Source organism: Mixophyes fleayi, chromosome 4 (assembly GCF_038048845.1).
Source record: "Mixophyes fleayi isolate aMixFle1 chromosome 4, aMixFle1.hap1, whole genome shotgun sequence".
Taxonomy (NCBI): domain Eukaryota; kingdom Metazoa; phylum Chordata; class Amphibia; order Anura; family Limnodynastidae; genus Mixophyes; species Mixophyes fleayi.
In genome coordinates this window covers 336,599,940-336,614,294 of record NC_134405.1, presented here as the reverse complement: position 1 = coordinate 336,614,294, position 14,355 = coordinate 336,599,940, and the positions used below count along the sequence as shown (strand labels likewise).

General features: G+C 46.7%; 1 protein-coding gene across 2 annotated transcripts in view; it reads left to right on the top strand.

Moving 5' to 3' along the window:
* The first annotated feature begins 426 nt into the window (after positions 1-426).
* The window catches only part of PPFIBP1 (PPFIB scaffold protein 1), an 88,292-nt gene continuing 74,363 nt past the window's right edge, over positions 427-14,355 (top strand). The window contains exon 1 of one of the 2 annotated variants that reach the window (XM_075210525.1): positions 427-505. The gene's annotated coding sequence lies outside the window, so the exon portion shown is untranslated. Of the gene's footprint in view, positions 510-14,355 lie in introns of both variants that reach the window. The other variant, XM_075210524.1, reaches the window with a different exon arrangement.

Here is a 14,355-nt window from a genome sequence, read left to right as displayed (position 1 = left end):
CCCTGCAGTCAGTATTACCCCCAGCCTCAGGGCTCATCCCTCTGTCCCTGCACAGTATTACCCCCAGCCTCAGGGCTCATCCCTCTGTCCCTGCAGTCAGTATTACCCCCAGCACCAGGGCTCATCCCTCTGCCCCTGCAGTCAGTATTACCCCCAGCCCCAGGGCTCATCCCTCTGTCCCTGCAGTCAGTATTATCCCCATCCTCAGGGCTCATCCCTCTGTCCTCCTCTCTTCCTGTTTCCCAGCTCTACCATCAGGATAATCAGCTCATCCAGCCCTGGAAAATTTGGAATGTTGAGTTTGTGACGGACGTGTCCCGCATCCAATCCTCGGCCGCGGCGGCGCTGTCCCCGCCCCCTCATGTAGCTCAGTGAGCGCTGCGGGGCGGGGCCAGTGACGTAGGGGGGAGTCCAGGCCGTGGGGGGGGAGCGCAGGGATCAGGGAGGGGAGCGGAGGCACCGGTGGGAGACTGGTGCTTTGTACCCGGACACAGGACACCAGCAGGCAGGTAAGTGCTGGGGGATCCGGGCGGCGGGTTGTCCTGTGAGTTTCAGCCATGTGCTCCCAGCTGTGTGGGTGCCGGGGGCTCCCGGGGCCACTCACCCCGGCTCTGAGTTATATGGCTCCCGCAGGCTCTTGGCAGTGAGAGGGATCTGTAAGAACTATTCCCTGGATACTTATGTGATTGATCAAAGTTATAAATCGGGGTCAGACGAGCTCTACCTCCCTCCATCTGCTGAGGCACTACAAGTCCCAGCAGGTCCTGCCAGCCAGAGCATGCTGTGACTTGTAGTTCCGATAAGTGTCACATGCAGGATCTGCCCCTGGGTTAGTCTGCAGCCTGGAGGCTGCTCCACGTTTCCTACCTCTGCTCCCAGGAGCCCCCTCCCCTCTGACTGTATATATAGTGGGGGCCAAGTGACTGTGACTCTTCTAAACTATCTGTGGCCCCCTCCTGGCCTGTGAAGCTGAGGGATACAGGAGAGTCTGACAGGATCCTAAAAGTAAGGGAAGAGGGGGGGGGTGAGGGAACAGAGTATTCCCCGTGCTGCTGCGTGGGAACAATTAACTCCTTGTTTGGTGCTAACTAATAAAAACACCTGGGATGACAGAGTGGCAGCTAGTGCAGGCTGGTGGCAGCGTGGGTACAGAGCCAATGAGGTTTGGTGTCTATTGCTAATGCAGATTAGAGGTCCTTGATTCAGTGCCCGGCAGAATGGCACTGGGGGTCTCGGCGTGGCCAGGTGGAGGCTGGCTCTGAGGGGGTGTCTCGGCGTGGCCAGGTGGAGGCTGGCTCTGGGGGGTGTCTCGGCGTGGCCAGGTGGAGGCTGGCTCTGAGGGGGTGTCTCGGCGTGGCCAGGTGGAGGCAGGCACCTGGGGGGGTGTCTCGGCGTGGCCAGGTGGAGGCTGGCTCTGGGGGGTGTCTCGGCGTGGCCAGGTGGAGGCTGGCACTGGGGGGTGTCTCGGCGTGGCCAGGTGGAGGCTGGCTCTGGGGGGTGTCTCGGCATGGCCAGGTGGAGGCTGGCTCTGGGGGGTGTCTCGGCGTGGCCAGGTGGAGGCTGGCTCTGGGGGGTGTCTCGGCGTGGCCAGGTGGAGGCTGGCTCTGGGGGGTGTCTCGGCGTGGCCAGGTGGAGGCTGGCTCTGGGGGGGTGTCTCGGCGTGGCCAGGTGGAGGCTGGCTCTGGGGGGTGTCTCGGCGTGGCCAGGTGGAGGCTGGCTCTGGGGGGGTGTCTCGGCGTGGCCAGGTGGAGGCTGGCTCTGGGGGGGTGTCTCGGCGTGGCCAGGTGGAGGCTGGCTCTGGGGGGTGTCTCGGCGTGGCCAGGTGGAGGCTGGCACTGGGGGGTGTCTCGGCGTGGCCAGGTGGAGGCTGGCTCTGGGGGGTGTCTCGGCGTGGCCAGGTGGAGGCTGGCTCTGGGGGGTGTCTCGGCGTGGCCAGGTGGAGGCTGGCTCTGGGGGGGTGTCTCGGCGTGGCCAGGTGGAGGCTGGCTCTGGGGGGGTGTCTCGGCGTGGCCAGGTGGAGGCTGGCTCTGGGGGGGTGTCTCGGCGTGGCCAGGTGGAGGCTGGCTCTGGGGGGTCTCGGCGTGGCCAGGTGGAGGCTGGCTCTGGGGGGTCTCGGCGTGGCCAGGTGGAGGCTGGCTCTGGGGGGTCTCGGCGTGGCCAGGTGGAGGCTGGCACTGGGGGGTGTCTCGGCGTGGCCAGGTGGAGGCTGGCACTGGGGGGTGTCTCGGCGTGGCCAGGTGGAGGCTGGCACTGGGGGGTGTCTCGGCGTGGCCAGGTGGAGGCTGGCACTGGGGGGTGTCTCGGCGTGGCCAGGTGGAGGCTGGCACTGGGGGGTGTCTCGGCGTGGCCAGGTGGAGGCTGGTACTGGGGGGTGTCTCGGCGTGGCCAGGATGGCTGGTATTTCTTGAGTGCTATTTTGTTCCATGTTGTACTGACACACTGTACTAGAGCAGTCTGGAAGACCAGGACAGAACCCCCTGTCAGTGGGGCACAGCTGGGCAGATTCCTGTACAAGATGGTAGAATAAGATGCCCACTTATTCCTGTGCCACGCTGGGTGAGCGCTTCCTATCTCCCAGGCTTTACAGAGCCCAACTCAATGGAGAACTTGAGATCTTCCTTTCAAAGACACTTTGATTTATTGCTGATGAGTTTACAAAGGAGCTTGGATCACACTTTGCTGTCTGTAAACCAGAATAATTTGTCGTGTTGGTGGGACCTGGGGTATATATAGCCCTCTCTCAGTACAGATTTACCTCGTCTGCCTGGTTATAGCTCCCTCCATTCTCTCTATGGACTGAAAACCTTTATATAATTGTCAGGGTGTCCGTGTCTGTACGGTCTGGTGGCTGAATTCTTAGTCTGGTGTCTGGTAATTTGCTGCTTTCTGCATTGTATTTGGAGATAATGAAATGTTTTTCCCGCTGGGTTGTGAATGAGGAAGTTTTGAGTGGTTAAATGTTTATTGACAATATCTGTCCTTGGGGAGGAGGCTGTATCTGTACCAGGATTTGGTAATACTGATATTATGAGGCTTATTGGTAGAGAATAATATAAGAATATGCCTGTCGGGTGCAGACCTCGTTTCAAGGACTTTCCTATGTTAACAGTAGAAGGTTTTATTTAAAAAAAAAAAAAACAATCTATAAAATTGTAGATTTACTAAAAATTCTAAAAAGAAAAAGTGGAGGTGTTGCCCATATTAACCAATCAGATTCTAGCTATCCTTTCAGTTTCAACTACAGTGGCTGCCCTCATGGTAGAAACAAGGACGTGATGGCAAAAATAATTTGCGCCCCTTTGTCATACAGTACAGTTGTATAAGTAAAGAATTGATCTCAAATAAACCATTTTTGTACATCTGATATATATATATATATATATATATTTATTTATTTTTAATCCAGGACTAGTACATTTCTTAGTTGTGAGCCATACATTAGGAATTGGCACAGCATACGAACATGTTAAATCGGCCTTGGCTACACCCAGCATTTATTTTGGGGCAAATCTATATAATACTAACCTTGCCAACCTACATATTTGTTCTCCCTCACTCACATCAGCCTGTGCCCCTGAACGTTGGCACCAGCCTGCGGCACCCGTACACAATCTACCCCAAGTGTACCGATCATCCACAAATACTGTTGTACCAGTTTGAGTGCCCATTGCATCACCTCCCTCTAGAGTGTAAGCTCTTACGCGCAAGGTCCTCTCTACCCTATGTCTTTTGCCTTGCTTTTTTACTAATCTTGTGATAATGAATTATTCCTGTTAATGTTACCCTAGCTCAGTGGTCATGGAACAGGGGTAAATTACCCCAAATGGGGTAAAAATGAAATTCCTGGGGGTAATGCTGCCGATTCACATGCTGTCAGTTGGATTGTAGACCCCTTTACATGTGAAATTGCTGTTGTACCAGAAGAGCCTCAAGGGTTGGCAGAGGCACTTCTTGAGCTTTGATGCAATAATGAAGCTCGTATTGCATTTGAAAACAAAGCAGGTTAGTCATATTTTTGGGATGTCAACAGCTGTAAAGGCATCAAAATTGCACATGAGGAGACAGTCAAAAAGTTGCTGCCTTTTGCAACAACCTACCTTTGCGAACAAATATTTTCCACTCTAACGAACATAAAAACAAAGCAGAGAAATCGATTGGACGCTGAAGAGTGTATCCAAAGTGCTCTGACATCAAAATGCCCCAATATTGATGCTCTCATATCAAAAATGCAACATCATTTCTCCAAATCCTGAAGTTTTGAAGTTGAAGACTTCAAAGAAATTTTGAAGAGATTCAATAGAATCTTGAATTCCAATAATTAATAATATACGATTTCCATCCTTTCAAATCAAGGGGGTAACGTTGGCGTATCTAAATATATTTGGGAGTAAAAAGTAAAAAAAAGTTCCCTGCCCTAGCTTTGTTCGTATTTCATTTCCTTCATTCTTGCACGGCGCAGCGGATTCTGGCGCCGCATGAATAAATGATGATCTGTCGGTGTCTTATACAGCTAGATCTTATGATGTATTAGTTTCAGGAACAGAGCACTATAAAGTTTTCCTATTACACTGTGCAAGGAGTGTATACCGGTACCCCAGTTATACATGTTCCAGTGCATCTATGATCGCTGTAATAGCAGATGTTTATAGTACATTGTTCCTGGAAGATCTACACACTGGGAACTAGCTGTAATAGTTCTCTGTGGTTTATAGCACATAGAGGGGGATATGCTCCAGTCAGCAGGATGCATTTTTTAGTTGACCTGGTGACCAGGATTCGTCCGGTCTTGCAGTAACCCGTTCCCGTACCATCCACCCACTGGCTCTACACGTCTATCCCTTTTCATATCCGAGTACATCTACATAGGGGTGAGCGTACATACCCTGTGTTACATCTCTGCCACACACCAGGATGGCAGTCCTGCTGGGACTTGTAGTTCCACTACAACTGCAGGTCAACGCGTTGCTTCTGCTATAGCATCAGGGCCGGATTAAGGGAATGGAGGCCCCTGGGCTAAGGGGCCTCCATTCCCCCGTGAGAGCCCCTCCCCCGTGATCCGAGCCGCCCCCACGCCACTTACCTCCTTCTCCTGATATTGCAGTCCTTCCACGGCGCTCTGTACGCTCTTTACTAAGGAGATCTCGTGAGAGTGAGACTCACGAGATCTCAGTAAGGAGACTACAGCGCGCCGGGGAAGGACCACAGTGAAAGTGCTCAGCAGCACTGATCGCGCCGGGGGCGCCCCGCCCGATCAATAATGCTATTGAGCACTTCCAAGGGCCCCCTGGATGCCCGAGGCCCCTGTGCTGTAGCCCAGTTAGCCCTAGGGTTATTCCGGCCCTGTATAGCGTATATACAAGACTACCTTGCGCATCTTCTGATCTGGCTGTAGCCTGGCTCTGGTACTGGGTGACAGTTGAGCTACAAGAAGCTCCGTGGTGGTGGCTGGTAACTTTAGCGCGGTTGTTCACCATCTTTTTGGTTTTGCGACACATCTGCCTAATGCGCCATTATTTGCTTTGTGCCACACAGACCCCAAAATAATGTATTAATTAGAATTGCAATTGATAAAACAATATGGTTCCATCTAATAACCAAAATCAGTATTCTTTTTACTTTCACTTAAAATACTTTTTGCATAGAATTTTCATTGTATATTTTTTATTTGACCATGCAATAGCGGATTGTGACACGAGTCGCCTGCTGACCTTCCTGTAGTTCGCGTATTTGGGCCACGGCTACAATACGTTATTGCAGAGCACGGCAGGTGAGAAGCAGGTTAAGGGCCAGAAGGGGAGACCTTGGTCTCTGCCGTCCCTGGAAAGAGGCTTCCTTAGAAACAAGTCCAGCTGATTGGGATCCTCCGCTCTGCTAGGACGTCCAGTAACTACTCTGCATTTTCATGAATTAAAGTTACTTCTTGACAGGAGAGTAGGCACCAGCTGTGTTCACTGGACGGCAGTTTCTACGGTTGCAGCATTATACGGAGACTGCAGGAATGTACAGATTCCTATAGACTCTTTTATGGCCGAGTCGTTGGCAAAATCCAATTACAGGGTGTTTTATGAGTGTAATCCGGCACAGAGCAGAGAGGGTACAGTTTGGGAGAGGATCCCTCTACTTACAATGAGTTTACAACTTTGTTTTACTGCTCTAGGTAGAGAACAGCTGTTCATATTTGTCTCGGATAATCTACCCCAAAAAATGTTATGACTTCTAAATTTAACATAAAATGCATCTGTTTCTGCACTCGTGAGTCACTGGAAGGAAAATACTTTCATTTAATGGGTGATTCTTGTTCTATTTCCCTGGAGACCGCCTGAGCTGCAGACAGAAGGGCCCCTGTTTATGCAGTGGCTGGACCCGTGGGGCCATCCGGCGCCTGAAGGGTTAAACGTAGCCTACTTAAAAATAAGGGTGTCGCAGAATTATCAGTTGCCCCAGTGGCGAACTTTTCATTCAGTGTAATAAGATACTTTCTCGGCATTAAGCAAGGGTGTGCGAATCAAGGATGCCCGGTATATTAGGACAAAATCTTAGAAGTTTAATTTAATGAAGGCGGCGGTCCTCAAGTGGTCGGAGGGTGGACTTTGAGGCAGCGGTGGAACCAAGCATTTTGGCACCTGAGGCAAAAAGGCTGAACTGTGCCCATACTTCTATAGCTCCCCAAAACATGCTTTGCAGACAATAGATGAAGCTGCACATGTAAAGAAGCTGTACTAATCCTCGCGCTTTGCAGTTCATAAATGCACATGCGTTGCTGGCAACACATTTAAGTAATTTGGATGATACAGATGCTTGTTGCGTGCAGCACTCTGACGAGTGGCAAGTCATTGAGAAGAAAACCGATAGATAATGCAGCTCCACCATATAGTAATATTTAACCCAATAATAAAACTGTAATCATCCCTTTTTTTTTTCCCCCGTTGAAAATAGCTAACCATATTTTTTTTATAATATGATTTTATATATAAATTATATGTAACCTTTATGAAGCCGTTACAGGATGTGCTTATAAATGACTACATCTGCCTATGGGAAGGTTGCAGGTTAAACTGACTTCAGATGAATGCTCTGTTGATCACAAACGTAAAGGCTGGTACTGTACAACAGCAAATTGCTAATACATTATTATTGCAAGGGTTGTTGGTATGGCATGCATGCATGCTGGAAATTTTAATTAATTGCAAATACTATATAGCTCTTTATTACACAATTACACATGTCGGTAGCTGGTCTGATTGACTATTGGTGCAGTGCTTCCATTTAAGTGTGTGTGTGTGTGTGTATATATATATATATATATATATATATATATATATATATATTATAATTTTTTTTCCTATAGATATATATATCACTTAGTGTTTGGTTTGCATATTTTGCTATCATATGAGTGTCTGTAAATGGTGTCTTGTGTCTGTACTTGGCTCTTGACCAGCTTTACATGTTTAACTGCCCAGGCTTGCTGGGACATTAGTTCTGCAATGCCTGGGGAGCCATAGTTTGCCAAAACTACAGCTGGGTACACACTACAGGTTTTTCACACGATTACCGTGCCAGTTACTTGATAATTGACTGTTCGGTCCGATATCGCATCAGTGTGTACGCTCCAGCGATCGCGTTTTGTTGTACCGAAGCTCATCGTATTGTTTGACTTTATAAACCGGAAGTGTCCATAGATCTTTATGGAGTGCGCAGAGTCAGGATCTTTTCAGCCGATGGTTATGACGGATGAAGAGCACAGATCTGACGATAAAACGTGTATAGTGTGTGAACAGGAATCGGCTGCTGATTGGGACTTTGTCGTTGGTAAAATTGTTTACGATATCGGGAGAAGTTTTCGGTGGTGTGTACCCAGCTAAAGCGTAGATACACAGTATATATTCAACACAGATTGTTCCAGGGTGTGTTAGACATCCTGCCTGTTGTATTGTGGCTTTGTGTTTGTATTATACACATTATTCTCCTTTTATTTCCCTCTCAGATTTTGCTTTCTAAGAATTCTTGGGAAAAGTATTCTGGTGAATTTTCTTTTCTCAGTGTTTTAACAAGCTTTGGGTTTCCGCAGGCTTGATTAAACACAAGTGCCTAATGCAACACTCTCCGCTCTGGTGTTAATGTGACATTATACCGTCGAGTCTGGGGTCACAGACTCTTAGCAATGTTTGGCTCCCGTCCACCATTTGTTCCTGAAACGGTTAAGTGTATCCTAGTTTTCTGCCTCTGCATACCAGCAAAATACTCTTCATTCTTGCATAAGATTGAATAACTTTGCAGAAAAAAAACCCCCAATCCCCAGGAATTCAGTTGAGTGTTTTCACCAGAGCGTGCGATTTGCTGGTGTTATTTACAGTCTGATAAGGATTTAATGCTCCACACAAGAGTTTGCCTTGGTTATAAAGTCTGGATAGGAGTCATTGACATAAACCACTTCCACCCTTTGCTGTTGTCTGGTTTCATGTGAAGTGTGGCCGATTGGCGTTGTGCTTCTGTGTTGTACTCGCGTTAAGAGCAATAGTGTTTGTGTGGGTTTCCTTCGGGTGCTCCAGTTTCCTCCCACTCTCCAAAAACATACTGGTAGGTTAAGTGGTAACTGGGTCTGAATATGGACAATCTTGTTTCCAATGACCCCATACCCACTCATGACGTCACTTCTACGATGTGGGTTTTGTTTTTTTTAACACTACTGGCTCCATTTACTTACATTTACCTCACGTGAACTCATTGGAGAAGCCTATTCAATCTCGCATGAACTTCTGAAGACAAGTAGGAACGTGTGCGGCCTCCATCTCCTTCCTGCTTTGTCAGATTTATGTGTTCCTTACAGATAGGTGTCTTTTTTTTTTTTTTTTTTTTTTTATTAAAGGCAGCATGGTGGCTCAGTGGTTAGCACTTCTGCCTCACAGCACTGGGGTCATGAGTTCAATTCCCAACCATGGCCTTATCAGGAGTTTGTATGTTCTCCCCGTGTTTGCGTGGGTTTCCTCCGGGTGCTCCGGTTTCCTCCCACTCTCCAAAAACATACTGGTAGGTTAATGGGCTGCTATCAAAATTGACCCTAGTTAGTCTCTCCGTCTCTCTCTCCCTCTCTCTCCTCTCAGGGAATTTAGACTGTAAGCTCCAATGGGGCAGGGACTGATGTGAATGAGTTCTCTGTACAGCGCTGCGGAATCGGTGGCGCTATATAAATAAATGATGATAAAGGTATTTTAACTTATTATGGAGATTAAGGCTGAGGTGTTGCTACTTTGTACGTCCGAGGCCGCACCGAGCCATGTGAGGTTGCCCATCACTGATGTAGAGGGGATGTGCAGTTCTTGTTTTGCACATGCGCTGATAAAGTAATGGCGGATCTAGAGGGGATCCCGGGAAGTGGCGCAGAGTCTGTGGTCACACACACTACACAGAGGTGCCTGGTGGCCGAGAGGCAGGCAGAGCTTCTTACCCGGCCGTTCCGATTGTATTGTAAACACTGCATCCTCTGCCTGATTCTCAGCCACCAGGCGTAGCCACGTTATAGGATATGACTGCGTCACAACCAGTAGTACACTTATTGGTGGATGACGCTGGAACTGTCAATCAGAGCAGGAGGGGGCCATCCTCTGCTTAAAAAAAAAAAATGTAGCTCCGCCCCTGTGAAGAGCGCATTTGAGACGCTCTTCGAGTTGCAGCTCTGCTTATCCTAGAAAATACTTAACCCCAAATTCACAAATGTCTAACATCATTTTAATATGACTGTTGTCAAAAAAAGTTACCTTCAAAGTTTTAATGTTTAAAAATTCAGGCTAAAAGTACAAATCAAAACTTTGTAGTAAAATGTTTGTCTGTGAACATCAAATTCATAATATAATTGCAGTATGTACAGTTTTGAGTTTTTAACCTATTTCCATGTTAGTGTTTTGCAAATATGTCTCTGTGTGTGAGACAGATGCATTTTTTTTTTGTGTGTAGTAATTTTGCAGCACAATATGTACAGTGTCTTAATATACAAATAACTCATTATAGTAAGGGCATTTGTAAAGGACACATCCCCTCAAGCCAACAGCTTTTGGATATCAATTTCTATGTCCCATCCTGTTTTTCAGGTGCTGGGTGTTGTGTAACGGAGGTTCCTCTCTAATTTACTAATATATTGGTCACATTGAGCTTCTTACACAATGACAGTTGCATTGAGACAACGGGCGGTGATTGGCAAGGGCAGATGTACGAATGAATGACCCGGTGTGTGTTGTAAAGACGTTGGTTATTATTTGTATCCCTGGCATGCAAATAGACAAAAAAATAAACATTTCTGTAAATTAGCTCAATTTAATCTGCAGCGTTTTGAAGCGACAGCTCTTGGTACAATACACAGGAGTTCTAAGGAAACGCTTATTAAGTATGTAGTACACTATACTCATGGGAGCTTCAGAATACACTGTTTTAAAACTGTGGGCCGAGTACTAGTGTTTTTCAAGCCCTTAGGTACCAGCCCCAGCACATTATGTGAGGGTTTGTATGGTGGGGTTACTGCCATAGGCCAACACGTTGCATAAGACTCATTCTGTTAAGAGACATTAATCAGAGTTTCTTGGAATCCGCTCCCTGGTGATGTAATAGCTGTGGAATATTTAATGATAAGCCCTCTGTTACCCTGCTAGTTTTTGAGTTTTATTAATATACTAGGAAGTAGTGACCTCCCTGAGGCACGAGGCACAGAGAATCAACAGGCTGCAGTCTCATAAATATTAATTAAATTGATACCTCCTTTTGGGATGTCGGAATTTAGTTGAATCGATGGCAAATGTATAATGGACATTAACCCCTTAAAGGATAAATTTATACCACGTGTTTGTAAGTGTGTTTTAGTCGTAGCTACCTATGTCCGGGACACTAGAAGTTCGGGGAATCTCCCGACAGAGTAGTCCTCCCTCCCGGATCCCGCCATGATTTCGTAGTTCACGTGTAATAAAGCCACCGGATAAAATGTCATTTTTCCTCAACGTATCTCTAGAAGAATAGCCGTGCTTCCCTGCCAGTTTGGTTGAACTGGTGCCCGCCCGCAGCCATGGGTAAACGCAGGATTTGTAGAGGGGGGTTTCCACACCACGCCGCCAGTGGGCGTGACCAGCATGCATGGGGGCGTGGCTATATTAGACAGTGCTTGGCTGCTCTCCAACTCTTCCTATCCCCATAATATACATGGGCAATGCTGCGTGCACTACTGTTAGGTGCACACAGCTCTCCGTTTTCAAGAAGAGCCGTGTGAAGCGGGGTCAGGGTCCAGCCACCTCAATAATATGGTGCCCCAGGCTTGGAGGGGGATTTCCAGGCACTAGGAAACCCCTCCTCAGTTTGCCTATGAGCGCTGCAACGATTCTTGTGACAGCGGTTTAGATTTGCGCGGTCAGGTTCTATATCTGTTCGGGAAAGTTGTGCTCCTCTCTTACATCACTCGGGCAATACAGAAGCCGAAGTCTGAATCCACCAGCTTGCAAACTGCTTGATGTAAAGATGAATTAATTGACACAAAGGGACGTAGACATAGATTTCATTGCAGATAAAAGTGCTTTGATCTACAAATTACATTTTTGTTCTATAAAAGTTACCGTATAAGGGCTGTGAGAGATCCAGGGTAAGATGGAGCAAAGTATTTTACCTCCATACTATATAAAACATACCCCCTCCCTGAAGTCCTGAGTCAAAGCATCGGTTCACTAGGAACTTGGGAGATTGCGGCCGTGTTTAGGTGGATTGTGGGTTTGGTTTTTTATACTATAAATTTAATTAAGTTGCCTAAATTTTTTTTTTATTTTTTTTTAAACCTCTAATGTTGGACAATATGTGAAAATGTCATTTTTCTTGTGTTACGTTGTCCTTTAAACTCTGTGGTCTGGGAGTAGATCTGTCAGAAAGAGGTTGTTGATCTCAGTGGGGTGAACTCGGGTCAGATAATATGAAATACGCCTGATATTCAGAATAAAACATCCACCACATCTATTGTCATAAACTGTATTCCTTTGTAAATAATAAATAGGTTTTTACCAGCAGGTGTGACTTCCACTGAATTGGTAGCTGGGCTGTGCTAGTCCTTTATAATCTGCACATTAAAGTTGAACTACTGGAAGTGGAGGCAGCCATTTTGTGGGATTGGCCAATGAGGACGCAGCCTATCCAATCACTAGGAACCAGTGACATCACTGAGACTGCAGCCTATCCAGTCACTAGGAACCAGTGACATCACTGAGACTGCAGCCTATCCAGTCACTATGAACCAGTGACATCACTGAGAATGCAGCCTATCCAGTCACTAGGAACCAGTGACATCACTGAGAGTGCAGCCTATCCAGTCACTAGGAACCAGTGACATCACTGAGAGTGCAGCCTATCCATTCACTAGGAACCAGTGACATCACTGAGTGCAGCCTATCCATTCACTATAAACCAGTGACATCACTGAGAGTGCAGCCTATCCACTCACTAGGAACCAGTGACATCACTGAGAGTGCAGCCTATCCAGTCACTAGGAACCAGTGACATCACTGAGAGTGCAGCCTATCCATTCACTAGGAACCAGTGACATCACTGAGTGCAGCCTATCCATTCACTATAAACCAGTGACATCACTGAGAGTGCAGCCTATCCACTCACTAGGAACCAGTGACATCACTGAGAGTGCAGCCTATCCATTCACTAGGAACCAGTGACATTTCTGAGACTGCAGCCTATCCAGTCACTAGGAACCAGTGACATCACTGAGAGTGCAGCCTATCCAGTCACTAGGAACCAGTGACATCCCTGAGACTGCAGCCTATCCATTCACTAGGAACCAGTGACATCACTGAGAGTGCAGCCTATCTAGTCACTAGGATCCAGTGACGACATAGGTTCTTGGGATCCGAAAGGCAGAGTAATTGGTTCAGCTAATAAAATGGCTGCCTCCTCTGTGACCAAGTTCTGGTTCTGAGTATTAGAAAATCTGTTGATAAACCTCATTTTAAAGTGAACCAGTTGCTTTGGATTTCCAGTTTCTCATTCACTGGATAGTCATTTGTCATTCCGGCCACCTATGAATCTTCAGTTATAGATTTACACAGCGAGATCCTTATATTCCGTGACTGGAAGATGGCAGCAGCTGCCTGTGTGACTTTACATATCTGTTATTTTTATAACTGGGTGCATGCAAATACCATCTGCTTTATTAAGGCTGAGACCATACTAGAATTAGGTATCCAGCTGTGTTGCACATATATACTTATATTATTAACTACTTAACATTTGCATCCGTCCCTCCCTGATGGCATAAGGGAGCTCTGCACATGGTCCAGGAGACAGATTCAGCAACATTCTAGTAGTAGTAAAAGAAAGATCCTTCCTGCAGCTTCAGAGGAATGAAAAGAATACTACAACAGTTCTCCGGTTTTAACACCTATTTGCGCAAACCCTTTATCATGTCTTAAAAACGGTATATAATACATCATTTACTTTTACTATACTCTATAAATAGTCCTGATCCATATATAGGAGCACAAAATATTTCTGTACATACCAGATACACATAAAAGCCGCAGACATTCCTGCCTTCAGTATGCCATAAATACACCATTATAATAAAATTGTAACTCAGACTGCTGCCTCCATTCCGCTCCTCACATCATGTCACTGCCCCTGTCACATGCAGCCTTGTCCTCACACAATCTCTAATCTCCTGATATACTCTGTGCTGCTGGAGGAACCTGCTCCATCCACTATATAACTCTCCATCTGTGGCTTCCTGCTGCCTCCATTCCCCTCATTACATCATGTCACTGCCCCTGCCATCTCTATAATCACAGAATTGGACAGATCACTGTCTCAGACAAGATGAAACCTGTATTTTCTCAAAAACTCTGTGCTGCTGAGACAATTCTGATGAGCTGACTGCTTACAAGTTTGTTTGCTTTTTTTCCACCCCTTAAATACCAATATCTGGCATGCTGAATGTGTCAAATGTCAAAGGTGCTCCGTACTTATTCCAACAAACCTTTTATTAGAATCATACATGACCTCTTTATTTCCCACGTCCGCTACGTACCAGCTTTTCTTCAGAGAGATGAAGAATTCCCTTTTGTAAAGCAGCTCACAGAATTCTGGAATATTCCCCCCCCCCCCCCCACCAGCGGACAACAAATACACATATCATGTAATAGGAGAATTTGGGGGAAATGGACAGAAAATCTGTCTCTGGAGGTCTGGCCGCATTGGATATGAAACCTTTAATTAGGCTAAGGCATTAGCCGGGTTGAGTTCACAATCTGCGTTGTAATTCTTTTTTGTTTTTTGGAAGTGTGTATTCTGCTTTCTTTGAAGTCTTAACCCCTCTAGTGCACAGTG